General features: G+C 34.6%; 1 protein-coding gene across 2 annotated transcripts in view; it reads right to left on the bottom strand.

The window, feature by feature from the left end:
• The window catches only part of LOC139135633 (CD151 antigen-like), a 78818-nt gene that overhangs the window by 34788 nt on the left and 16374 nt on the right, over positions 1–27656 (bottom strand). The window contains exon 2 of one of the 2 annotated variants that reach the window (XM_070703139.1): positions 1050–1212. The exons of the other annotated variant lie outside the window; for it this stretch is intronic. The gene's annotated coding sequence lies outside the window, so the exon portion shown is untranslated. The remainder of the gene's footprint in view (positions 1–1049; positions 1213–27656) is intronic. 2 annotated transcript variants of the gene reach the window in all.

Raw genomic sequence — 27656 nt, 5'->3', positions numbered from 1 at the left:
CCAAAGTCAACTTTTGTCGCCTTTAATGAAAATAAGATAGCCAGCAACTTTTTCCAGACCTGAACAATTTTTTCCAGATTTTACCCGAAATTCTGGTCAAAAATTGTTGCCATTGAAAGGTTACGTCCATTTGATCCAAAATTATCAAGAAATAACAGAAAAATTCATAAAAATGTTACACTGAAATTTTGGTGGGAAAATTACAGCACTCAAAGGGTTTTTAATCAGATGTAGAGATACCTCTTCTATATTTCTCTCTGTTGCCTCCGTAGAGCCGATCAGGATTCTGATCAGATTTGTCTGAGTCGCATGAGTTTGACCTGGTGAAGTCTGTACTTACACTTTAACCCAGAGATCACTGAGGAATATTACGAGAATTCAATTCATACGGAATACCAGTCTGCAAGCTGCTGATTGATGCCTGTACATGTATGTCAGAGGGTGATTTATCTGATGTGCCATTTGTTCCAAGGTTCAGATAAACGCATACTAAGTACAATATGTCAGCAATCCTTACAGGTACTGGATGAATTACACTGAAATTATGTGACAGATTCTCTGGGCATTTTTCTATCATTACTTCCGGTATGTCCCACCCTCAGAATAGCAACAGTACGATCCAGCTGGTGCATATCACTCATAAATTGCAATGTGAGTACAGGGGATATTTTTGAACTGTACGGGTGGTTGGTGATCGGCCTATTGTGCACTCCTACTTGACTCTGCATGCATTGTAATGTATGCATCCATTGCTCTAGGCTGATGTAATTTGATTTAGAAGTCTGCCCCGTTGCAAATTTGATCATGCAGTCTAATGGCATCATACAAATTTACAAAATGCACCATGAACACAACATGTGTTGAAAATGGTTTAGAAAGTTGTGTATCAGTACTTCGAGCCAATTTACCATGTGTAGGAGAAATTTGCATATTAAATTTTGTACTTCCTGTATCTCATGAGCAATTCATCAAAACCATCAACTGTAAGTGGGAATTGACCGCTTCACTGCAAAGCATGATACTCTGATACTTTTCTGTAATTGAATTACCTTTTTAATTTTTTTCCTTTGTTCTTGAGAGCTCTGTCTGCATTAATTGTGTTTCAGCATTAATTAGCTAACAACATTTTTCCAGCTGGTAACATTGACGTTACATGTAACTAATCCTTACTGATTCAGCAACCTACAGCTCCAGGTTTTATCAATGCATATCCTGTAAATAAAAATGTGTTAAGGTGATATGTGCCTCATTTGGAACAGATACTCAGACTTTCAAATTTTTACAATACTTTCTTGCTCTTAGACTATCACTTCAGAATAAATCAAGTTTTCACGGTCTTGTTTTTGTGATAATTTAAAAAATTAGGTTCGGCCATTTTGGATTTCAAATATTGGCTTTTTAAGGCAATTTGTTTATCTAGAGACAAACCTGCATGGGTAACCCCCTGATTTTTATTAATTATTTTGAAAGACAACGGTAAAAAACCTCCTCTAGGATATTTTGAGCAAACTTTTAAGTCTTTCAATTTTGAGGCACACACTACCTTAATTTGTTTAAGTAGTAAAGTGTAAGCTATAGATTGCAGGATGCAGTAGTCACAGGAACAGACCTTCAGTCTGACTGAGAATTTCTTATTCTATACTACCGTACATGGAGAGAGGCTTCACCCTCTCTGCTGGCAAGTTTGGTCTCACCTTAAGTTTATAATTTAGTTGATTCTATATACATACAGAAAAACGGTTACCATCAGGACTTTCACCCAGACCTACATTACTCATACTGTTGCTTATGATACATGCAGTACAAGACAGCGGACTAAACCACTGAAGTATAATAGAGATGAACAGTTGCATAATTATTTGTAACGCACTAAGAATATCATTCTGTATTGAAATAAGTGACATCACAATATGCTTCAAAAGGGTGGGATGCACACACAGGCTAATCTGACAAGTCAAAATGGACACTTGTGTTGAACCTAAGGTCATCAGTAAAATATTTCTCCTGGCAATGTCTATTTTGAAGTGCCACAAACTTCAAGACTAATCAAAATTTCTGCTGAATATTTATAGAATGACACTACATGATGGGATGGATAAGTTTAGCGTTAATGGATTTTCACAGATTCTACTGGTAGAGATGTACAAACCCATTACATTTTTCAGCTTTTGTAGCATTTGAAGTAGTCAAATTGCTATTTTTGAAGAAAACTCATTTTCTGTAAGCCTTGCATCTATGCTTGTATACCGGTATGCTCAATTTGTGATAAAATATCTCATCTCTAATGCAAAAGACTTAAAATTATGATCATTATTGCTGAAAGCTAGTAATCCTCCAAACTATTACACTCTGTTGGAGTAATGGAAGTTTACGCTGCTGATAAAATATCAATCAGGAAACTTTTACAGCAAATCTTGATAGCAAAAGGGCAAACCTGATGCATGACATTGTGGACTACTATGCAAGATTGGTCTGAATACAGTTTTATCGCTTAATAAAACAGACGGTACATGTAATTGCAAAGTTAGATGAGTTTTTTCACTATACATTTTTAATGTAAGCTACAGTCTCTTGTTCCACTCCCAACACCATGTTGAGATACACTGTACTCAGATTGTCAACTCAGCCTGTGCATGTTTAGATCGCATTGCTATTGTTGACAAGTGAATTTTAGTCCAGACCAAATGTAAACAATAACAAGTGCCTATTACACATGTAGACGCTGTAGTGACGGACTGAGTGGGTGTTTCAACACGCTTTGTACGAACTTGCAATTTACATAAAAACAAATATAGTACAAAATATCATCAAACGTTACAGCTATTGTCCTTTCAACATTCCTAATGAAATATTGATTGTAATAAAAAATAATGCCCATGGTGGATTATCTGACTTGAACACGTTACTACCTAGCAATAAAAATACCTGATTTAAAATTAATTGGAAACTCCAAAATAAAAAAATAAATAAATAAATATGTAAATAAAAAAAAATCTAAATTAAAAAGGATATGGAAGTACAATCACCTTTGTAATGTCACTCAATATGTAGAATGTACGAAACATCCATTTTGACCAAAAAAATTGTTTAAAATACAAACTGAAACTGTAGAGGCATGTCTGCCTCATCAAAATGTCGGCTGATCCAAGGATGAACTCTTCTGTACTTTGGATCAATTCAAATGCAAATACTGGCACACCACAAAGGCATCATTCTATGAGTTAACATCTCTTTCACGGCATTACTGCATAGGATTGTGTTAACATCATTTGTAAAAGACATCATTACTTGACTAGTCAAGGCACATCTGAAGTAATGTATGCCAGGTAATTCAGATGCTTTCATTTATCACAAGCACTAGTTAACAAAAACTGTTAAGTTTCTTTTGTCACTAAGAGAAGAACCTCATGCAGAATTTGAACAGCTCTAGCATCACAGTATGACGTGGACAGACACTCCACACATATAGAAGAATGTTTTATTTTCCAGCTCATTATGGCAGACATTGCTATGTTTAGAAGCCAACAGCTTTCATGGCAGTCAATGGCACATGACTTATATTTTCTTCTCAAATGTGAACTCAACATATATACTGGTACAGCACGGTTGTTAACAATCCCTACATGACATTTTTCTATACTCTGATACATTTCTGGCTATTTTACATTGCGGAGTTATATTGTACCACGTAGTAATTTTTGAAATATATTTTATACTCATTCTCACGAAAAAAAAATTGTAAATTCTCTTCTGTCAAGATTTCCTTTTACGATACAAGTAACAAACTTCCATCAATCATGTGCTATCTGAGACAAGATTAAGTCTGACATATACAAGGCAATCTGGCTCTCTCTCATGATTTTACAACTGTTCTTGTGTGGAATAAGGCAAAATTTCCAACTTAACAACAAAAAAGACTAATCCTGCCTCATGAAAAGATGTGAAATGAGAGGAAATGGGAGTAAAATGTTCACAGTGGCAATATTTTTCAGCTATTTTTCATAGTAAAAATTGTGTTTTTGTTTGACAGTAACATAACCCAATGCAGACAGTGTATGAAGAAGGATGTTGCACAGGTGTGACAAACATCGTGTCTGACATTGTTAACGTTATTTCTAATTTAAATATCATGAAAAATTTTACCGTCTGTCACCTGAACTAATTACACTTTCGCATTATCGTGGAAAAAATGGGACCTCTACACAGAGTAACACTTACCCAGTGATACGCTCTGGATAATCAATCAATTGCGCTCTAACATGCCAGTACAGCAGAGTGACAGCACACACACAGGCTGCTCTTAAAAAGTGAAAATTTATAAATAAAACTTAATGTGCTTGCCAATATTTGCCTTGTAGCATGATTAACAGTTGGGGATCTCTTATCATGATCAAAACATATCCTGTCAAGGGTATTGTGATTCAGGTGTGGCCTTTTATTGCAATAAAAACACAGGACAAGGCAGTATAAAGGAAGCTCAGCATCCTGCCCAGTAAACTGGCAATTGATATTGCATAGAATTTATTTTAAGAATAATGTGCACCTACAGGTATAGGATATAAGTAATAGATTATGGTGTTAGGGTATTAAATTTTCAGCTTCTTCAAATTTCATTGCTTTATGTGCATACATAGAGTTTAAACATTTATGAAGCCTTCGAAAATTTTTGCTCACTTTGTCATACATTAACATTTCAAGCAGATGTTAACTAAGCCCCATAACAGGGGTGAAAATATTATTTCAACCTTTGCTTCCATTTTTAAAAGTTCAATCAACCTGAACATCAAAACATTCATAATGTCAAATCAACAAGAAGTCACGTTTTAGTGAAATTAAAAAACTGTAGACACTATTCTTTTATTTATTCCATTGTTCTCCGTCTGATTACTAGGCAATCATCATTTAGCATATGTTTTTGGATATAAAGTCTCCATTAAAAGCAACACAAGCAAACATTTTGAATATCAGAAACAAATCTTTGGCATGTTAACTCCATTTTAACTCCTAATATATATAGATATAGAAAAGGACCATTTGCCAAGTTAGTGCATCAGACTTTTAATAAAGACAACTAATGAGCTGATTTTTGAAAACTTATATACGAGATAACCCTCACAGAGAACATATGATACCTGCGCCAGATAGGGATATGACACACAAATTTGAATATAATTTTCTTAAATTAACTGTTGAATAATTGATACATGGCTCGAAAGTTTTTACACCTGCTTTAAAAAAGACTATTAAATGAAAGCTTGTAATGCAACAGCAGCACGAAAATCATAATCTTTAATACGGCAAATTAAACTAAATTAATGTAAAAAGTGATTGGCATTATTATAATTATTAATATTATTCACACAGTGGCACTTCAACTTTCTAGGGTATATCTTCAGAGCTTTATTAGACTATGAATAATTACATCATTTATAGTCAATACAAATTACCATACATATCAAAATGTTGCAAAATTTATGTCAGAGAAAAGATTGGTTTGCACAAATTTGTTCAGCACAGCAAGACATACCGGTATATGACACTTTCCAAAGTTTTAATGAATGGTATGTCTGTACGGTACACTTTGGGTGAAACACAAACACAAAATTAGTCTATCAGTCATTCATAATCTGTCTGAACTAAGATACATCTGCTCATTTGAAGATGAACTCTACGCTGGTACAATTTTAATTTTCCCTGTATCCCCCAGGGTACTGATAAGCACAGACCATCAGAAATCAAAATGGGTCCTTATCTCAGACAGGATTAAATTAAGGATTTACAGACAGTTGTAAGACTAATAACACACTTGAGATAAAGTATTAAAAAGTTAATCCATTCAGACATCATTTAACACTGTAAATCAATTCTGATCCTCTCATCAATTCTGCCCCACACCAAATGAATCAACTTCTCAAACAGCTTAATTGGATGTGGTGAAGTTGAACACTAGCCTGTCAGAACATTTCATATCATGCAAAGTTCGAAATTAAATGTTGGCTTTTCCACTTGACTACATCAATCACATCTGTTCTACATCTTTTTGAACAACTGACTAAATCACATTTTAACAAATTTCTCTCGGTAGGGATAGCATCTGATTCATTTTTGCAGTCATCTCAACATGGTGTCACCTAAAACATAGTGAGATTAACTTAACTTTATCACTCTTGCATATCTGATATATTGCAGTTTTTCTGATCAATATCATGTCTGTGCATCTGTCTGTCTACATGTCTGCCAGACTGACGTATGCTCTCTCTCTCTGTCAGTCTGTCTACCTCTGTTTGTCTGTCTGTACCAGGTATCTCTCTCTCTCTCTCTCTCTCTCTCTCTCTCTCTCTCTCTCTCTCTCTCATACACACTGATAACTTCAGTGAAAAACTGCATCAAGATGTCACTCAAATGGTCTATTTCCATATGAAAACAAATCTATAAACCAAGTGATTGACTACCAAGATTCTTCAAAATTAATGTCAATCATTTTCCAAGACTCAATTTAACTGTTTTTCTTTAACTTGATCATGTTCATTTTTCCTTCAGGGTAAAAATCCCACAGTACATGCCATTAATTTGTAATTGATGTAATAAATGTAATGGAATTAATTTAATTTATAGTGAGTGGTGTGGATAGTGTTTCTCCACTGCCATGCTTGTTTCAATATTATCCACTGTGACTTGTGCATTTGCACTTTTTTAACCAATTGTGTTAACAGCTAGTTCAGGTTTTCTTTGAGGGGCATCATTTGCATAGCGGATTAAAGTTGGAAATAGGTACCGGTATTTTGTATGAGGAAAAAATTACCAAAGAAAAGAGGTGTGGTCATAAGTAATGAACTTTTACCTCTGATGTTAACCATGCTAATTTATGGATACCGGTAGTATTTTTGTATTATGGGTAAAAACATCACTCCAGAGTAATGGTGACAGACATAGACTACTTGTTAACTCAGGGTATTCCTCCCTGTTTTAGAAGTTGATATGAGCAATGCTAACAGAAGAAGTCTGATTTGTAAATAATTCATGATTTTTCCCTGCCTATTTCCAATCTTGACTTAATTCTACATTAAGGATCAATACAGCTGTGTATACCTTCACTAGCCCAATTAAAGTTTATTAAATACCTCTACTAAGTATGTAAAAATGTATTGAATTCATTTTTTCATTTTGAATGTGTACAGTACATGTATATGTGTAAACATTGACTTTATTCCCTGACATGCCAGCAATATTTGAGTAAAATTATTAGGGAATAGGGAAGAACCATTGTATCAAAGGAGGGGTATCAAAATGAAGACAAAATTCATTTTATATTTCAAAATTTTGGCATATTTTGCCAGCACAACAGGCAAACTTTTCTTTCTATCAAATGCACAGTCAAATCATGATTTTCCAGTTAGGGAATTATTTTGTTCCATACCGGTAAATATTTATTCTCATTTTGAGCCATTCCCCCCCAATGTCAAATGGTTAATCCCTTCTAGCCTGGTGTATCTGAAATAAAGATAATACATATATGGTTTCCACAACATTACCCTTTGAAATGGGTTGTATTGGTATTTGGAGACTGTCATGATGCATGGTTTATACATCACTCTGTCAATGCTGTAAATTTTGGTTCAACTGTAATCCATAAAATATTTGAAAGTCAGTCTACATAGTGCACTCCCTGCAGCTACAATATGACTCCATCCTGACTCCTGTAAATTATTCTGTGGTCAACCACAATTGGCTTTTAATGGGAAAGGTAGACATAGGAGAATGCACTCAGAATTGGTATTTTGTGCCTTAATTAATGCTTGGTAATAGTAAATTTAAGGTTGCTATGGCACTATCATGTGAAGGGAAATGACAATTTTTGCCATGCTGCTGTGTTCTTGTCTTCTTTTTTGAATATAGAGTCAGATGAAATCAACTAATACCAGGGTAGTATTCCTGATTGAACCAAAGTCTGAGTCACTTTTCACAACAAAAAGACTATAGTCTATGAATTCAAATACTGGTTTATACAATTAATCTGGTGATTTCAAACGTGCAGTTTTTATAATAGAATGATTAATTTTTCCAGGAACCAAATCATAATCTGAAACAGCACATCGGTTTTTCCTTATTTGCCTTTTGCAAGAGATTGAAAACATAAACATTTTTATTTTCTTCATTATTTAAAAACAATGCTGAACATTAAAAACTTTATGGGTGATGACAATCATGCTAATTTTGAAATATAAAAATGTCTTGTACTTTCTATTTCAGTAAAAATGTAATTTAAAGTAATATTTTGCAATGAAAGGTTTGGATTAGAAAATGTCCTTGATACTTGAAATCGTTAAGATTCCAATATTCATTAATGTTTGAGAAATTCAAGTACTTGAAACTGGGAAATTTTGACAAGCTAAATACTACAAAAAGAGATTATTTATTTCAAGATGCCCACAATATGCTATAGTTAGAATAGCAGTTATTGTAACACTAAAGCTGAGGTATATTATGAGGTTCCTTAACATCTCACAGAACATACCCAATACATCCAAATCAACTCCGAATTCAAGTCCTACTTCTGTGACAGCTTTATATCAGCATTGCACAACAATATAGGTGGATTAATATATCTCCATTGAGACCCAGTTTTCTCCAATAGCAGTAAATCTACACAATTGGGAACTGTGAAAGTCTCAAACATCCACACACAGTACAATGACTGCATATATCTGCTCACAAGCCCTCGGGCTTAACCTGATTATAATCTATCATAATCTATATGTGATTTTATTTCCCGTGATTGATACCTCACGTTATTTCCAATTTAGTTTTTTGCATCCCCTTTTGACCTCACGTCAAAAATAGCTCGCATACATATTTTTTATAATTTATTTGCCACTTTCACCACACACGCCTTGTTGGCTTCAATACAAAGTCAGGCTGATATAATTGCAGCATAATTAACCTTGTGTGTATGGTTTTTCCCTTGGTGGGCCCTTTAAATGTACAGAAATCATGCCCATATTTATTCATAAATCCAAGTCTTACGTGTACTCTTGCATGTTACAAGTCAAATTGTAACAACTGGAACATTGACAAGAACTGCCAAATGCAATGCAAAATCATACAGTCAAAACTGGAATGATAAACCGTGACACTTAAGGTAGTATGTGCCTCGAAAGTGAAAGGCTTAACCTTTTGCTCAAATGTTCTTCGAGGAATCTTTCAAACATTCAATATAAAAATCAACAATACATGAAAATCAAGGGTCATCGTGTAAATTTGGTACTCGAAAAACAAATTACCAAAGATTTACCGATATTTGAAATTCAAAATGGCCACCGTCCCTGTGTATCTCTATGAGAAAAATACATTTCCAATTTTCCCGAAACTAATTTGGTGAAAACTTTATTAAGCCGCAAGCTTCAAAATGAACCGCCACAAGTCGTAGGCCAAAAGAATATTATAAACATTTAAGGGTCTGAATATCTATCCCTGCGGCGCATTCTACCTTACTGACGTCAGATGTTTTAAAAATAGTAAGCATAGCTTACTCCATCATTTAGTTGGAATGATTTTTTCTCCCTAGAAATATTTGACTGCATGAACCTATCTCTTATTATTTGACAATAGGACAATGCTAATGTTGGCCAACTCTTATTAATTACCTGTTGGAATGACATCTACAATGGAAAGGTCTTCTATCAAAGAACACTGTACTTGAATCTAAATACCTTGGCAAAATTATTTTGCATGCTATTTCAAAACTCAGGAAGTTCATTTTAAAAAGATTTTATTTTGAAGCCTGGTGCACCCTTAATCTACCAGTACAGCACCTCCACCCGTGCTGAATAGTTTGTACACATGCTATTTTCTAGAAAGACAGCAACAGTTCATGTCCATTCATGGGAGAATTATGCTACCTCATGTAGAGACACCAGTAAACACTTTCATGAGGCTTTTCTCTATCACCAATTTACAAGTGCCTGGTAAAATCACATTCCTATATACCTCAGATATATTGCGTCAAAAATATTACCTCCTTGGGTCACAATAATTAATATACGTTTGCAATCATTTCTCTATTAATCTGTATTTCCTGTGTAACAACAACAAACAAACAAACATAAACATAAACTATATTTATTATACAGCTACCATCGAGAACAATAGAATTTTGCGTGCACTAAAAATGCCGTACGGAACGCCCGTTGAACGGTTTCAAGTGACCCATTGGACGAGTGCCAGAACATATCTCACGCGCACTCTGTACGTACGTACATGTGTAGTGCACACACTCCAAAACTTGCAGAAGCGCGTCCGAGATAGTGTTCCACACTAGCGCGATAAAATCGGAAGAAAAATTGTCGACAATGCAGGAAAATGGTCACGACTCTGACAATGTGATGCCCCAGTCACTAATGTAAGATGTATAATAATAAGGTTATCACGAAAATACCGCAATGGATGCACTCGGACATTGGTGCCGCGCATCGCCCTCCGCTTCGCGTCGGGCGATACGCTGCGTCAATGTCATCGTGCATCCTTTGCGGTATTTTCGTAATAACCTCATAGTATCTGCTACCTGTGTTATTCTATTAATGTACTTATTTATCCACTAAGTTGCTTCATTAATATATTCAAGTTATTTATTTATTGACAGTTCACCTTATCCTGGGATCACTTTTATGAGAATACCTATCATTGACAACAAATCTGTTATATCATGGTATTATATCGTTATTTTTCAAATAGAAGTTTAGTTTTTGAGATGTACGTCATTAAAACGAATCACCAGTAATGATATCGACTGACACAGCATTTACAAATCTGAAGGATCTAACAAAAAAAATGAAAGATGAGCTATGGAATTGAATCCTGACTTCCGATATTCTGTATCACCTTTACAAAAGAAATGATGCGTGCCTATGATACCGTGTACATACACACATATTGTACTGAATATAATTGAACGCAGATGTATTAGTGTAACACTCATTCAATTCAGATCTGGTGACGCTAACATGCAGAAAGGCGTTCTGAAACAAGAGAGGGGCTGATGAAATTACTTCACCTGAAGTGAAGCTGTCAAATCTTATTCACATCTCATCAAAGCCTACATAGCTCATGGGATTGTGAAGGATTAGCGTGCAATTTATTGAGAGCTACAAGAAGGTGATATGGCAAATTTGTACATTGCTGACACACTGCTGGGGTACAAACTAAAACAACAATCAGTATCTGTAACAAGGAATGTCCTTACATTAGGGATTTTAGGTCACGTGACATTTGTGTTGAACGTACGCGTTCGATGCAGGTCTAGTCCGAACTTTCGTGTTAATTCTTAAATAGACCAAATAATCAGAGAAAATGAAACTGTTTTGTTGAAGATTATTATTTTAACTTCATTTTGGGAAATTTTCACTTTTGTACTACGATAAATGGCAAAACAGCACGACTACAAACTCACGCGTACCGGCGATTTTGGCGTCCATTATGAGCGTTGTGCCGTGACCTCAAATGTCCCGCGAAGGAGATCGAACATATAGCTCTTTGATAGGCTCTCCGCATGACTTATTCTGATCGCATCACTATTTTTTAGGGTTGGTACGAAAGTAGAGATCATGGGCTTCATTTTGAGGGGAGAACGTTAAAATCGGCCGAGAAAAACTCAATCTGTGATCAAACTTTGTGTTTCGTTTGTGTTTTTTTGAAAGAAAATCTTGATTTCCTTAAACGTTCGGCCCCAAAATTAATTTTATGATAAATATTAATTGTAATTCTGCAATAATTACGAGTCTGACGATGCGAAAAATGATGCTTAAGGCCCTTTTTAGCGAGTATGGTTTCACCCGAACTGTACATCCGGGCACTCCCAGGAATAACATACAAGTAATCAGCGCTTCGCCGCATGTTCTGTGTCAGGAGGTCTAAGCTGAGTTCCGACGTTCATGATTTTGCAGCTTGATTTGTCTGATTTCTTATCTAACGCAAGGATCTAGAGAAATATACTTACCCTTTCAAACGTTATCTTGTTCGAAGTAGTTTGACTTCCGGGTGATATTTTTCGATAGACACTGAGAAGTTGTCAAGCCAGCATGCACTGCAGTGTACAACTGTAGGCATACGCACGTGCACCACACTTTGCCGATACTATACTGAAATTTTAGTTTCGATCTTTAGTTCCCGAGAAGGGACTATTTTGGTTTTCTCTGAAGAACAAAGCCATAGATCATTAATTTGTTCTTTCTTCATTGATGGTGTCCCTGACTTTGGAAAAGTTGTATTTATACTGGTTTGTATTTCGGACCGCTGACTTCGACATGTTCGAGGGTCTATGTTATTTCGGGGGCAGCTTAACTTTACATCCAGTTAAATGCAGTTGTTCATTCTATAAATGCGTGTTGCTGTTTTACGGCATTGACAAAGGGTTGAGAACGAAGTTTTTTTGACTTTTTGGAAAAGTTCTTGTAATTGTTTTAACTTAAAATCTACATTAATCAGACATATTTCATAATCATTTAATAACAGTTGTAATCACACAAAAAAATTTTAAAAAAATTTCGAAGTTCAAATTAAAAAAAATCTAAAGAATTTTTTTTAAATTCAAATCAAGTTCTAAAATGTCACAGGTATCATTTGATTGTTTACAGGTATTGTTGTTTATTTGTTTACCTTGTAAATATAAATCTAAATAACTGTTTTCATATATGCAAAGTAAATATGATGGAATATGATTATCATATTTCTGTTGATGTTCACAATACATAATGCATACAGCGATCAATGTCACAGGTATCATTTGATTTTTTACAGGTATTGATTATTTGTTTACCTTTTGAACAGCATTCTAAATAACCTTTTTCATTTATAAAATTAAAAACCATTGAACATTTCGTCAGCAATATCCACAAAAAATTTCATCAATTTTCAATAAGAAATACTTGAGTTATTGCAAAAAGCACAAGAAATTGCAGTTCTAGTTTTCTCAAACAATGTTCAAAATGGGGTCACCTGGTGGTTATGATAACTACAGGTGTCTACCATGGCATAATTTCTAAATGGGAAGAAGTTTTTTATCAAATTCAACAGGACATATCTCTGCATGTACTGAACCGATTTTCATCAAACAAAATGCAATCAATTGGTCTTGAAGAGAGCTTTCTTTTGATATATAATTTATTATCATTGTAGCTGTCTATCAATTTCATGTAAAATCCCTACTTACATGACAATGTTAACCCTTTGAGCGCTGTAATTTTTTCCCCACCAAAATTTTAGTGCAACATTTTAACCGACTTTTATGAATTTTTCTGTAATTTTTTGATAATTTTGGACCGAATGGACATCACATTTTATTGGCTACAGTTTGTTATCACAATTTTAACAAAAATCTGAAAAACATAGGGCCAAAGTCCCTGAAGCTACTATAGACATGGATACAAAATTAAGTATTTCCTGACTGTATGAAATTATCTCACTAAGGTCATCCTAGGGACATGTAAACCAAATATTAAAGCTGTCTGACCAGCGGTTTTGAAAAAACAAACGACTCAACAGTTGACAGAGCTCTGCGGTGTTATGTAGAGAATAACCTTTTGTGACACATGTATTGATGAAGAAGGTGGATATCTTTGATTAACATTGTAAGTGAGTTCTGTTGAATAAGTTGAGACTGTACATACTCAGAGAAAGCACACTGAAGAGACAAATGTTTGAAACTTAAGAAGTTCAAGGTCATCAAAAGCATTATAAGGAATCATGTAACACTTTCATTGCACTGTTTACACAGATTGCATAATTGCTATAAATAGCACAAGAATCTTACAGCCCAGCTTTACCATAAAAACCCTATCACTTTGACCACTCTTTTAATTGACCACTCTATTTTTTTCCTCAAAAAGTAATTTTATTTTATCCTTACCAAGTCAACCATAAATGGAAATTAGAACTTTCTCTATCTCTATCTCTATTGACTATTTTGAGCAATTTCTTTCAGATAACATACAGGGCACAATAAATGACGGTTCAGAATATGTCAAAGTTGGGATTCAGGAAATTTGCCTTTACATGTTTTAATCCTCCACGATGGTAAGCATTTCACTATGAACTGTCAAAAAAAGTTGAACTTTCTGATAAATCTACACTAAAATTATTTTGGCTTTGATGATTTCCTAATTAATTCAATTACTTAAAATCATATTAATTATTTTTTTCTGGGTGAATTGATAGGGTTTATACAGTACAAGAATTACATACAATGTAAGTCAAATTTTGACCAAAAATGACAAAAAATTCCTTAAAAATACACATTTGCATATTTAATCACAATTTGAACAAATCTAAGTTGGGTTACCCCTTGGGACCTGTATACCAAATAACAAAGCTGTCTGACCAGCGGTTATGAAGAAGAAGATTTTTTACCAAAAACACCTTTTTTGGCATTAATTTGCCTATTTTCAACAATATCAAAAAATTAAAAAAAAAAATTTCTCAAAATCATATTTTTCATCTACACAACAAATATCAAATCAGTAAGTACTGCGGTTCTCAAGATATTTGCGTGGACGGACGCCTCACAAACGGACATACATACATACATACATACATACATACATACAGACTGACGCCGGACGCCGGACGGATACCCATCCCAATAGCTTCTATAGACTATAGTCTATAGTAGCTAAAAATTAAGTGGAGTGTATTTTCTTAAGGTGAGAAAAATGGACTTTGGCGCTCAAAGGGTTAACTAAGACACTTTTTGCATATCATATTCATTCCAGTTACTACCACAATAATTTTAACAGCTACAGAGATTGTTAAGTTCCTGCAGACTGGTATATGACTGCAATATTTTACCATCATGAAAGGACTTTGCTAGGATTTTTTTTTAAGTTCAAGGTACATGACTGCACCAGTTCACGAAGCTGATACTACAGGTCACAGATGTGACTTCACAAAATTCATTATTTTGACAGTTTCTTCACCGATGAAATTAAATTTGAATATTATGACTCTCCCATTTATAACGTCTGCTGCAAGCAATTTCTCCATTGAAGTTTATTAGTCACTTTCCAAGGGCTTAGAAAGATAAATTATTTTCTCCACCATGCAGTCTTAAAATATTTGTCAAAGATTGTAATTCAAAAGACACAGTGTGATGCCAATTAATCAGAAAATATATCATTGTCTGTGAGCCTACAGAACCAAACAAATTACTTTTGTGAGACCAAGCTGTTTTTTGGCAAATGTAAATAGCAAAACGTAGGTTTGTCGTTCTATAAAAATGCAATCAGAATTTGCACCCCAACAATAAGATGGAAATGTGGATGACACTTTATGATGTTCTGAAGCACAAATAATCTAAGAAACCAAGCATTACTGGTTTAAATTGATAAACCTTAGGATATCTTACGCTGCCATTTTCTCACTCAATGTAGCAGCTGTTAATTCTTGATGACAGATTTTGGAATCAATGCAGTTGGTACTTTTGATCCTAAATGTTTGTTTATGACTTTATAAAATAGACTAAATGCAGCTCTTGACTGCTGTCAGCTTGACATTTGGACAAATTTTATGAGTTTTGCAGCTTTCCAATGATTGCAGTGTTGCCAGAGCATTTGAAATCCTACATCATTTTCCTACATCTTTTGCTATACGGTACAGCTGTGGTAGTACCAGGTGTTGTTTTTGTCCTGCCCACTTGACACATCTGAATTTTGAACGTCTCACCTGAGACTAAATTCAGATAATTTAAGATTTCCATTTTTCCCATGCAACAATTAATATTCCAGGCCCATCCCAGAAGTATATTGATAAAATTGACTTGTCAACACAGACTGTGACATGCACAATTCATTTAGGATAAGGTGACCCTATGTTTGGAGCCAATTCAGTTGTAAGTAATACTGATGTATGTCACACTCATGTCATATGCGCTGTGTTAACAAGCTTACCACTGAGAGTCTAAGGCAGTTTCCGCCTCAAAAGTTGCTTTCCTTAATGAAACTTTCAAACTTTCACCACACCAAGAATAAAATTAGGGGGGGGGGTCATCTCACAAAATTTAGTACAAGAGAAGCAAGTTCCGATGTCTGAAAGTCAAAATGGCTGCCGTCACTGTGTTAACTCTATGATAAAAAATCACATTTTCAAAAGACAGTAAAAAACATTATTACACAAGCGTTAAAATGAGCCCCTATACATGATAGATGAGAAGAGAATTGTAAAAGTTTGAGAGTCCAAATAGGTGCATTCTACCTTTAATGAAATTTAGAGGAATTAAGATTCAGAAACTGCGGTTGTGCTATATAAACAAAAAATAATTATGAGAGAGAAAACTGTCAAAAGTTAGTAATTAGAGATGTCCAAAATTATTTCAACACAAATAAGAAACTGAGAGATAATTTACATTTCACACTAAAACGATTCAATTTTCAGATTTATTGGCACAATAAATCATAACCAAGTACCAGTATGTAGTTTTCATTAAAGGTCATTTTTAACTTCTATTTGTTTTACCTATGTACCATATAGTAAGGGGATCTATTGGGATAAGCCAGCATGTGCATGTATATATGTACTTATGTCCGTCAACTGCCAAAAACTTGAGAAACCATACTCAGCTCAGTATGTGCTGCGAAGATGACACTCTCTTATTTAGTAAACGTAAAAAAAGTGCACATGGGTTTAGAAAATGTGAAAATGATCAAAAAAGACCATTACTGATCCATTTAGTTCATTTGGTATACATTGTATTCCTTTGGCTGCCCTTCAACAAGGTTCTTCATATAGGCATAAAAATTTGCAAATATTTGGATTGTTTGGAATTTTCTTCATTGTTCTTGATGAAAAATGTCAAAAAACTTCTTTAAAACCTTCTCCCTTATAACATTGAAATGTGATTTTGGATTAAAATTTGTGAATCTACATTTTTTAGGGGCCGACTTTTCTCACTTTTGATGACAACATCTTTGCTGCAAGTGCTCATCCTGTTCAATTTGCTCTCTGGCTGTCCAGAGATGATCTCACTCAGATTTGTTCAAAGAAGGCTGAAATTTGTACATGTGTCAATTTTAGAGCCAATCCCTGAAATGTTATCAAAACCTTTCCTCAAAAAGTGCTCTTCAGATTGCTCTACAACGCTGATTTCTCCAAATAATGAAAAATTCTCTGTCGATAAAATTTTTTTGAGAAAATTTTTTCATATTTGATCATGCAACAATTTTTAGAAATCTGAGTTGCTAAGCTTTAAAATCTGTTTGGTAGAAGCCTCGGGACGACTTACTCCAGATTTAAATAAATGATCGTGAAATTTGCTTTAGGCCAGGAAGAAAAAATAAATTGTTCATCGGAATCGCCGCTTCTACTTTAGCATATTTGGAATTTTTTTTGATCACGGCAAATTCTTACTTCCGCATTACAAATATTTTTAGTACTGCCGCTGGGCACGGGATTTTGAATGAGACTTCATACGTGTTCGGACTTAGTTGACCGCCAACACGTTGTTGTGACGTCTGAATTTGGCGAATCACGACGCAAAGTGGGTCGATGTGGCCAGAAATTTGCTCGTTTTGTAAAGGTTGGTACATGTCACATCATGAGTATTAATTTGATTGCCAACATTCGACGTGATGGCCAACAGTTAGTTCCAGAGACGCTACTCAGTGTTTGTCCTGATATTACGTTCGGCGATTTGTTCAACAAGATCGTGACAGCAGATGGACGGGGCATCCGATTGAATTAAAATTGCATCGAAAGTATAAAAATTTACGGCAATGACAAAACACATGGTTGCGTCGATGTTAAAGTACGATCTGAATGATGACTATATAACTTCACTCCAATCACAGTACAGTGTTTAAAATGTGTATATATAGACAGTGGTAAAGAGGCCAAAACATGGGGCCAAAGTAAAATGAAAAAACTCAGATGCTAGGTCCCACCAGGACAATATTAAAGGACAATACTGAATTGTTGAATTTCAGTGATTTGCTGTACATTTCAGCTTTATTCTGAGAGAATGTTGAAATGCTCAGAATATGTTGTGCAAACACTAACTGTGAATGTAATGGCCTATGTTATTGTTTGGAAATATAGTATTGAATTCATTTACAAGTATCAGTGTTTCTTGTCTGAGATATTTCTGGTAAAAAGGGAAACAATTATCTTGCCTTGTCTGCATCTGTGCAAAAATGCCAGAGAACCGCGTTTACCTTCGGCCTAAAAAAAAATAAAAAAAAAATTTTCGCTCGCCGCTCCTGGGACTTGGTCCAAAAAATCAGATGAACAAGATTTTTTTTTTCTCTGGCCTTATGTATATTTTTTAGGTAGATTATCTCATATTCAGACAAAACACTGTCTCCTCTGAAAACATTTGTCTAAAAGCTTTCAATTGGGGTGTGTCAAGCTTGCATTATTTCTCCTTAAATGGGAGCAAAGTCATCGGTGCTATTTTTTATCATTTACAAATAGGGTTTTGTACTTTATTCTACCTGTAATGCAGTAATCATATCTAGAGTTTAGTATCGCAAATCTGAACTGCATGCATATGGTAGTCCTGCACATGTTCCTCCTCTACTTTACACATATTGCATAAAATTAGAGTAGATACATAAACACACCACATGATTTGAAATCAATGATTTCATTTTTCTCTTATTCCACATTTTCACCTTTCTTTGTATCATTAACATTCAAAGTGAGCTAGCTCATTTGCATAACATTCAACTCTTGTCAGTATAATTCTAGTATTTTTACAGCTCATGGATTTTGATGTCAACATCAAAAAAAGCCTTCTTAGTTATTGACTGTAAAGATTGCACGGAACACGATACATATGAATGGTCACACTTAAGATTAGGTTTAAGCTATAAAATTAAACTGATGCTATAAATTACTGTATTCCTTACCTTAATTCTGCCTCAAACTATAAATACAGAGACAGTCATTTTATTTCTAAAGCACAATATTAAAGCTACTAAAATCCACTACATACAACATTAAAATTAAGAGGCTATAGATAAGAGCAATTACTGATTTAAAATTTTTTTTGACACGCCTTTCTTAAGAGTCTACATACTCCACCATTGGGAGACTAAATTAAATTTTTCCTTTTCTTGTGACATTTCATTGCTGATTTCTATCGCTTTACATCAAATTTTATTCGTAAATGCACTTGTAGGTTTGCTTAGAAAATGATCTGACAGTCTCTTCCATGATTATACGGAATAACATCCCCACATAAATGATGATACTGGCTCAGGCCTAGCGATTACCATCCCTAATCAGACACCAAGAGTAGACAATTTCATAAGATGCTAACGTCAGGGGATCATTACACATCTGGTAATCGGCTTGGAGTGGTCCTACTAAGTAGAGAGCTCTATTGTATGATGTACTCAGCTAGAATGTACAGAGTGCCAACGCTGTCATGCATGTATCCATAGAATACTGGTGTTTTATCTGATGAGATTATATTGAGATGCCACTGTCTGCTTTTCAAATATATGGACAACAATTTTGTCAGAGAGAGCAGAAAACAAGCAGACAGCCATATGTAGCTTTATAACATTAACAATGTTGTTTGTGCTTTACAGGTTAATTGGCGCAGATATTTCAACAGCTAAAAAAGTGGAGTGCAAACACATACTAAAACGAAGCAGATAGTCATAGTATATGGTTTCTAACAAAAATAATCAGACATACGGCAGCACACATGTCCATGTGTCACTTAGCATTGAACTGTGCACCATAAAATTCTCTTTTCCGATTCATTTTACATATATTACAAATGTATTTTCATTAAAAATTCAACATAATTACATGGTGTATTTTCAATAAGAAAGTAATATATCACAAATATTGTAATACTGTTATGCCATTTGATTTCTTTGTGCAGGACTATAAGACTCTGCAATATATGTAATTTGCCTAAATCTTTTACTACATTTTCAGTAAACTATTTAGATACCTATTAGCACATATTTAGTAAGATAACCTGAATTGAATGCAATAATTTTCACTCCAATTATACTATAGATACCATATTAAACCTATTACTGTATTCATTTTACACCCTGTTGAAAATGGAATGGGTGTGCCGGAATTCAAGTGGTTGACAGGTTTAAAAGTTATTCCGGATTTTGAAAATAAATTCTACCAGACTATATATTATCATAAACCTTCATTAACCTGTTCCCCTCATTTCCTTGTAGACGGAACCGTAATCACCATAGATAAAAATTGGATTCGGCCAAATGTTGGTCACAAATTAGGGCTACACGCACTTATAAGTAATGCAGAAAAAGCTGCTATCTACCGGTAGATTCATTCAGCATCCGCAAGTTTTTTACTTGGCAATGGATCATAGTTGTTTCAAACCTTGAGCTCACATCATTATAAAATTGGAAACTCCAAAACATACCTCTGGCACTTTTAATAGAAGTTGTCATTTGATTAAAGTCCTGCCCAGTGGTTTCTCTATTCTGATTGGTTTCTATTTGGACACCGCAACTGCACAAGGATTAAATGCGTGAATGAAGAAAATCCATGATTCCTTACAGGCTAGTTGTTATCATAAATCCAGAGAAGGATATGATGGTCTTGTTGAAATTTTTGTTTCAGATCAGAAATGCATGTACACTTTATGTACCTTCAAAAGTATGGCACAAGAAGGATAGGGTAGTCCTATTAAAATTTTCATTTCATTTAAAATCACAAATAGATACACTTTTTTACCTTCAAAAGTATGACACATGATGAACACCCCAAAGTTTGTATTTAATTGATTTTTAACTGTCAGTAAATCATGGCCACCATTCTGTCATTCACCTAGTGAACTGACAAATAAACTAAGTATATATACCGGTATTAGTCAGCAGAAAAGTAACGATATATTTTGAATTTCAAGAAGCAAATAGTTTACAAAATATATCAGATACCTCAATTTCCAGTATCTACCAAATCCTCTAATTCTGTATGTTTTGCTCATGATATTTCACAAAATCAAATGCTGTTATATAGTTATATCACAAACCATCAACCGGTATGTTGGTGTAGTACTTCAATGCTACAGCATTTTTCGGTCATGTGTGAACAATCTAGGGTACAAAAAATCTTTAAATGTTGTATTCTATATGTTAGGATTGTGTTTCACTTCAGTTATGAATGAGGACTGAAGTTGTAAAAATTCATTGCCTTGAGCATCTGTATGCATTTAAACAACCTCTGTGTCTAACAATCTTTCTAACTGACTCAGAAACTGCCCCGAGAAAAAAGTCTACTTGAACAGATGCAAATAGAATCAATGTGTAAGTTTGACATCAAGAAGGTAATTATAGTAACAGGCATCGCTACGAAAGGTTCAATTTCAAAATTTGTGGTGAAAATCAAAGATCATACATTCATGATTTGACCCATGACCTGCAGTTTCTTAATTCACCATGGCTAACTTTTCACATCGGCAATTTTCTAAATTAAAGGGTCAGCGGGGTCTGTCTTCCTGCTGTGGGGCTATAAATTCATCCAGTACAAGAAAAATCATTTTGAGCACTAAAAATACAAACTTGGCTGCATAAGAAGCGCAGCACGATTTTCAGCAGATTTAGCCGCCTCGGAAGGCACCAATGATATAGTAGCCATTTGTCAACACCTGCCCTATTCCCGATTTAAATTGAATTCTGCCTTCAGTCGTTCATTAAATACTCACAACCGCTCTCTACTCCTTTTGCCGCCGCTTTTAACGAGAATAAAGCCACTGCCCAAATTATATAAATTTTCCCAGCTTTTTCTTTTTCAACGGAGAAAGCTAAGGCACAGTATTGCATTTCCCTCATTTCCTCTTGCCAACTCACCGATTGTGCTGTCAATATCTACTCAGCTAAATGAATCGGCAGGACTTACATGTAGGGGCGATGACTTCATAGCTGTGTGAATTGATCAGCGCATGTTACTATTACGATTCCTGCATTGTAAACTTGTATGAAATTACTTTTAATTGCTTTCTGGAGGTATATTGATTCAATTCCCACTATTTGGCTTGCAATTCTGTGTGTATTATCAGCAAATTCAAGCTCAGAACAAAAATTTGTTTCAGCCAAATGAAATGTAATATTCATACATTATATTTTGATACTGCCACTGTTTTAGTACATAGTACTTTAATCAGGCTTTCAGAACATATGAACAATTCCCAAAAATGATTTGCCGAAACAAATATTTTGAAAACTGCATTTTTTGTCTCATTTAAACAGCAGACAGATGAACAGTTCAGAAGTCTACTGAAGTGGATCCCTTGAATGCACCAAAGCATGCACAAACAGATGGAACATTTTATGGTTCTTTGCGTGAAATTGGTGAAGTTTCCAAAATTTATCACTTATTGCATGTAAAGTGAAAAATGTTTCACGCATCGAGTAGGACACTCACATTTCAGTGGAACAGACATATGAGCTTGGAGGAAACGCTGTTTTTATACGATTTTGCTTTCACCCGAGTTGCTATTCCGATATCTTTGAATTCACTTCTGGGTTTGAAGTAAAAGAACATGTAGCCCTGGGTTAGACATCCTGCTCGGTGATTGAACCAATGACCAACTAACCAATCACAATGAAGCTATCATTATTTTGACAGAATAGAGCCATATCAGTGTACCTTTAAAAACTTTCAACCCATTTTTCCATTAAGAAAGTCCACACCAGTCTGTAAAGTCACAGAAAAAACTGACATTTAGTGTTCTGGGCAGGATATATACTATTATGTTGGAGACTTAGCGTAGTCATAGTTTCCTGTACTTTCAAGCTTTAAAAGCAAATCTGTTCTACACAAATGATATCTTCAGAGATTTCCAAATTTATCACGACCGTAACTTTGTGAAATCCCATCTGATAACAGACTTCATGGCGTTACAATCTGTTGCATTAAACTGACTTCATTGTGATGGTGCACAATGAGTTGTTATTTTCACATACTACACAGACAATGTGTCTGGCGATACTCAGCTCTTTGGCAAAGAGCCTGTTTACATTTCAGCAGAAAGTCACGCATCGATGCCACGCACTTGTATCATAGACACTGTCTATGCTTGTATTAAAGCTACTGTACCTGTCTGCTCTACAGTGGATGTAAATAGTTATGACTTCAGCTCGTGCTAAAGCTGGTATTGCCTTAGGGTGTATACAGAAGAATAATAGTTTTATAGCATATGTGTTCAATGTACAGATACACTAGCTCACATCATCTCTTCTATGGAGCAAGCCAAAATCTTGAATTTTTGTGAACTGCAGAACAGTGGGGTGTGACCAATTAAATTGGACAGGTCTAGACAATGTTTAATTTTGTTCATGGATAAGTTAGTATCCTTGCAGCCACCATGTACTATATCCATTTTTTCCAGAACAGAGTAATTTTTGAGATCTATTCTGCAACAGTGTAATGAATACAGAGTACAGAATGCTAACATAACAATTGGAATGATGTTTAATAAAAGTGTACCTGTACAGTTGTATTTGCCTTTGGATTTGTTAAATTTTAAACTGGCTTAGATGATTTTATTGAATTTGGTCTTCAACGTCTTCATTCTACATTGTAATATAATTTGTATGCTGAGGTCTGAGGACAGCTGATGTTGAATGGAAAAATGCATAATTTAGGAAAGATAGTACACAATGAGCAACATAATCGGACTGCTGCCAGTAATCCATTTATCAACAAACTTTCATCTTATTGCTTTCAATGGGGTAGCTTCATTTGACTTCCCACACAGAAATGGAAGGCTTGTGTGGTTGAGTCTTGATCAAGCAACTCCAAGGATGTGGCAATGAAGAAAGTGCTGGGTCACAGGACACCAATGGATAATGTTACATTAATTTGATACCGGTATATCTATTGCAGATAATATTTCATGCCAGATTGTAACTTTATAACTTTGTACATCAATATATGACTTTCCTACTTATAACTCAGACAGAGCAACAATCTACAACTAAATTTTCTACAATATGCTGTGACTCATACACCTCAGAATGGTCCACTAAATATATAAACACTGCAAAAAAAGTCATGGGGTGTGTGTCATAAATTTCAGTGAAGTGACTAAATCATATAACACATGAGGGTTAGTATTGCTCTCAAGCTATGATTTCTGGTAAGATACCAAATAAGGTATGACACGAATTGGTGACAGTTAAAGCGACGACCAACTTACCCAAATCACTGCAGGACACTCGATTAATGTTTCTTTAACCAATTTCAGTCAAATGAACAGTATATTATGTCAACCTGCCCTCATTGATGGAAAAAACTTGAAAGAACAAGACTGAAGAGGTAAACTGAATTTGAAATACATTTACGTAATTGTGGAATGTGGAACAGTAAGAGGTGTGGTTTTGTTTTCCCTTGTAGCCAACGCCCACTTGTAAAGGTTAATGGCTTGGGAGGATCAGTTCTGCATGACCAGTATGTTTTACATTATTTTTAGCAATAGCATATTGTACCAAGCTATTTCACTGTGATATTTAACAGAGCTATTTCTGGTTTTTAAACATACCGGTACATGATACATATACAAAAAAATACTCTAACATGCCACACCTTGCAGCCAATTTTCAGATTTTTTTCTTTCCCTTGGATTGATCAATCTGGCAATCAATCAATCAATCAATCAATCAATCTCTCTATTGATCTAAATGTGCATTTCTTTTCTTTATTTTTTAATTTCACAGATGTTTTAAGTTGACAAATATTGGAACAGTATCTTTGCTCTGCAAAACATATACAGGAACTATTTCTGGTTTTAAAATACACATATTACACAAAAAACAACATGGTACTCTGCAGCCAAATTTTAGATTTCTTTCTTTCCCTTGAACTGATCGATCTAGCAATCAATCTCTTCATTATTAAACCTGTGCATTACTTTTCTTTATTTCACAATTTCACATAGATTTAAAAGTGATCAATACTGGAACAGTATCTTGGTTCTGCAAAACATTGCAGGAGCTTCCGGAATTTCTGGTTTTCAAATGTACATGATACATATACACAAAATATTCTAAAATGCTCTACACTGCATCAAAACACAGATTTCCTGTTCACTGGATTGATAAATGTAGCAATCAATCGATCAATCAATCTATTGATCTACCTGTGTATTACTTTTATTTATTTTCAAGTTGAACCAAAACTTTAATATTTTTGTTGTGCAAAAAAAATGCAGAATGAGTTAATTTTACTTTTATTTAAGTATCGTTAAAAGCAATTGAAACTCATTCTACGTTTTTTTTTTCATATTGTGAATGTCCTACACTTGGTGAAACTCAATTTGTTATTTACAAGGAAAGGACTATAGGGTGTCTGTCAGTCATTATTTACTGATCCACTACTTATTTAACAAACACAACAATATTAGTGATTCCTGTATCCCACTGCATGATTGTATTTACTTGAAGAATTGGTACTACTTAGGTAAGAATCAACAGAAAAGTCAATATCATACATTTTACCATATAGTGTAAATTCATATAAAAGTTGCTAAGTACTGCAAACACAGACTTGCGGTCATGCCAATATAATAGTATTGTTGCATGAGTCACAGGTTGTCAAAGGTGTGGCGCAAACTTTATACAACGAATGATGCATGCATTGTGTGCCAGAAATTTGTTCTTTAGAAATATCAAGTGACTGTGGAAGAGTTGTTTACAAGCTCTATGTGTTTATGAATGCCACTACACTTACGGACAAAGACATCACTGTCGAGTCATTGCTTGAATCAATCCTGGGAAATTTTAGGACAGTTTGAATATAGCCTATCTCTTTCAGCAACTGGTTGTTCCAGCCTGGACCATTTAGGTTCTATTTGTACACCTACTTCTGTAAACATACCGTATACGGCAATAAGGACAAAAAAGTTATTTCTTCATAATTTCAACTTTTTTGTGGTGTTAGTTTGCTTGTACAAATCTATGGGTATGTGTATGATTTGAATGTACTGCCTTCAAGATCCTGATTGGACTTGAAGTTGTGACCTACAGTACCAATCAGCTCACATTAAGCAAATGAAGTCTACGCCCAAAACCACTTAACCACATATTCCCATATTCGAAACTAATGTTTTTGAATAACTCAGAGAGCTCAAGTTATCACCCTGTTTGGTGGGACTTCTCTACACAATCATTGAAACCTTAAGCAACTTCAGTTCAGTAACACTAACAGGGGCCTAGGTGTCACGTTAGTTTCATAGAATACTTGAACATAGAATACAACTCCAACACAACTCTATGGAATTAATAACATGTTACATGTACTTGTCCTAATTGGGAGGTTGAATCTTCACTTAAAATTTATGGTCTTCATCTAAATTGCTCCGTAGGGACTGATATTTGGACTCTTTCATTTTTCCAATATCTTCATTCATTTCATATCTTTGTGTGTGGGCTCATTTTGAAGCTCCAGGAGTAAAATAATTGCTCAATTACATTGCTATGGGTACTGTTTTCAATCATACACATACTTAACTTCGTATTTTCTTTTTTCAGATATTAATTTATAGAATAACCTCTTTTAAATTGTTTATCGTAGAATGTGTCTCAGGTAGAGACATTCAGACTCTCCAGTTTTTGAAATTTATACTATCTTATTTTTATGAAAATCAAGAAATTATTTTTCCCCCATACAGTTAACAGCTTGATGGCAGCCATTTGAATTTCAAATGTCAGTAAACAACACGTAACTTTTTTCTCTGGGCAGAAAAATTTGCATGATAACTCCTTGTTGTTACAAGACTTGTTGAAAGTTTCATTGAGGAAAGTTTAAGACTTTCACTTCAGAGACGTATACATGAAATGGTCCAGTGATTTAATACTCCTATCTCAACTTAGCACAAAAAATCCTAGAAAAATCAAACTCCTTAACTTTTAATGGAGACGGAGACCATTACTCTACCGTGTAGTTACTTTGCATCACAATTGTTAACCACTGTGATTTTTACTTTCATTTTCCTGCCTTTCTTTTACCATTGTACCTATATGTCACAGCAAATCAAATTGTGTTCTGGGGGTTTATTTGATTTACTGTTCAATCATGGTGAGTCTTTTTGACGCTCAATGTGAGCTAAAGAGGTTAACTTACAGTAATTCTTAGATGTATGTGGTATGTGATTGACTGTGAACTTTACACTATTGGTTTGATGGTGTGCTGTATTTTGATTGTGAAAGGTTAATGGTGGGGATAATTTTAAGTGTATTTTTGTGACTCTGAACTTTTCAGTATTGATTAAGCTGTCTACTTTGTCTGCCATACAGGTTAATGGCATTTATCCGGCAATGGAGCAGTTGTTAAATGGGTTGACTTGACAAAGTCCTTAGGAACAGTGAAGCTTATACCACAGGTTCATGTTGTTACTATACCAATTACATTGTATCAATGGTTATATAAGGACATTGGTGGACTTGCTGTTGTTGTTAATTTACATTAGTGTTTAAAATCACAGCAAGACACTAGAAAAGGTATATTAAATGATATAAAAATGATGTACCATACTAGGGAGTCTCATTCGAAGCATTATGATCATAACTGTCAATATTTGGAGAGGAAAGTGCTAATTGCAGAAAAACAGGGATGATCGGTTTAAATATGAAAACCACTTTTGCAACTATTTTCAATCAGCCCTGCATATACTT

Source organism: Ptychodera flava, chromosome 1 (genome assembly GCF_041260155.1).
Source record: "Ptychodera flava strain L36383 chromosome 1, AS_Pfla_20210202, whole genome shotgun sequence".
Lineage (NCBI taxonomy): Eukaryota > Metazoa > Hemichordata > Enteropneusta > Ptychoderidae > Ptychodera > Ptychodera flava.
The sequence above is the reverse complement of the archived record's forward strand: the minus strand, read 5'-3'. Positions and strand labels throughout refer to the sequence as shown.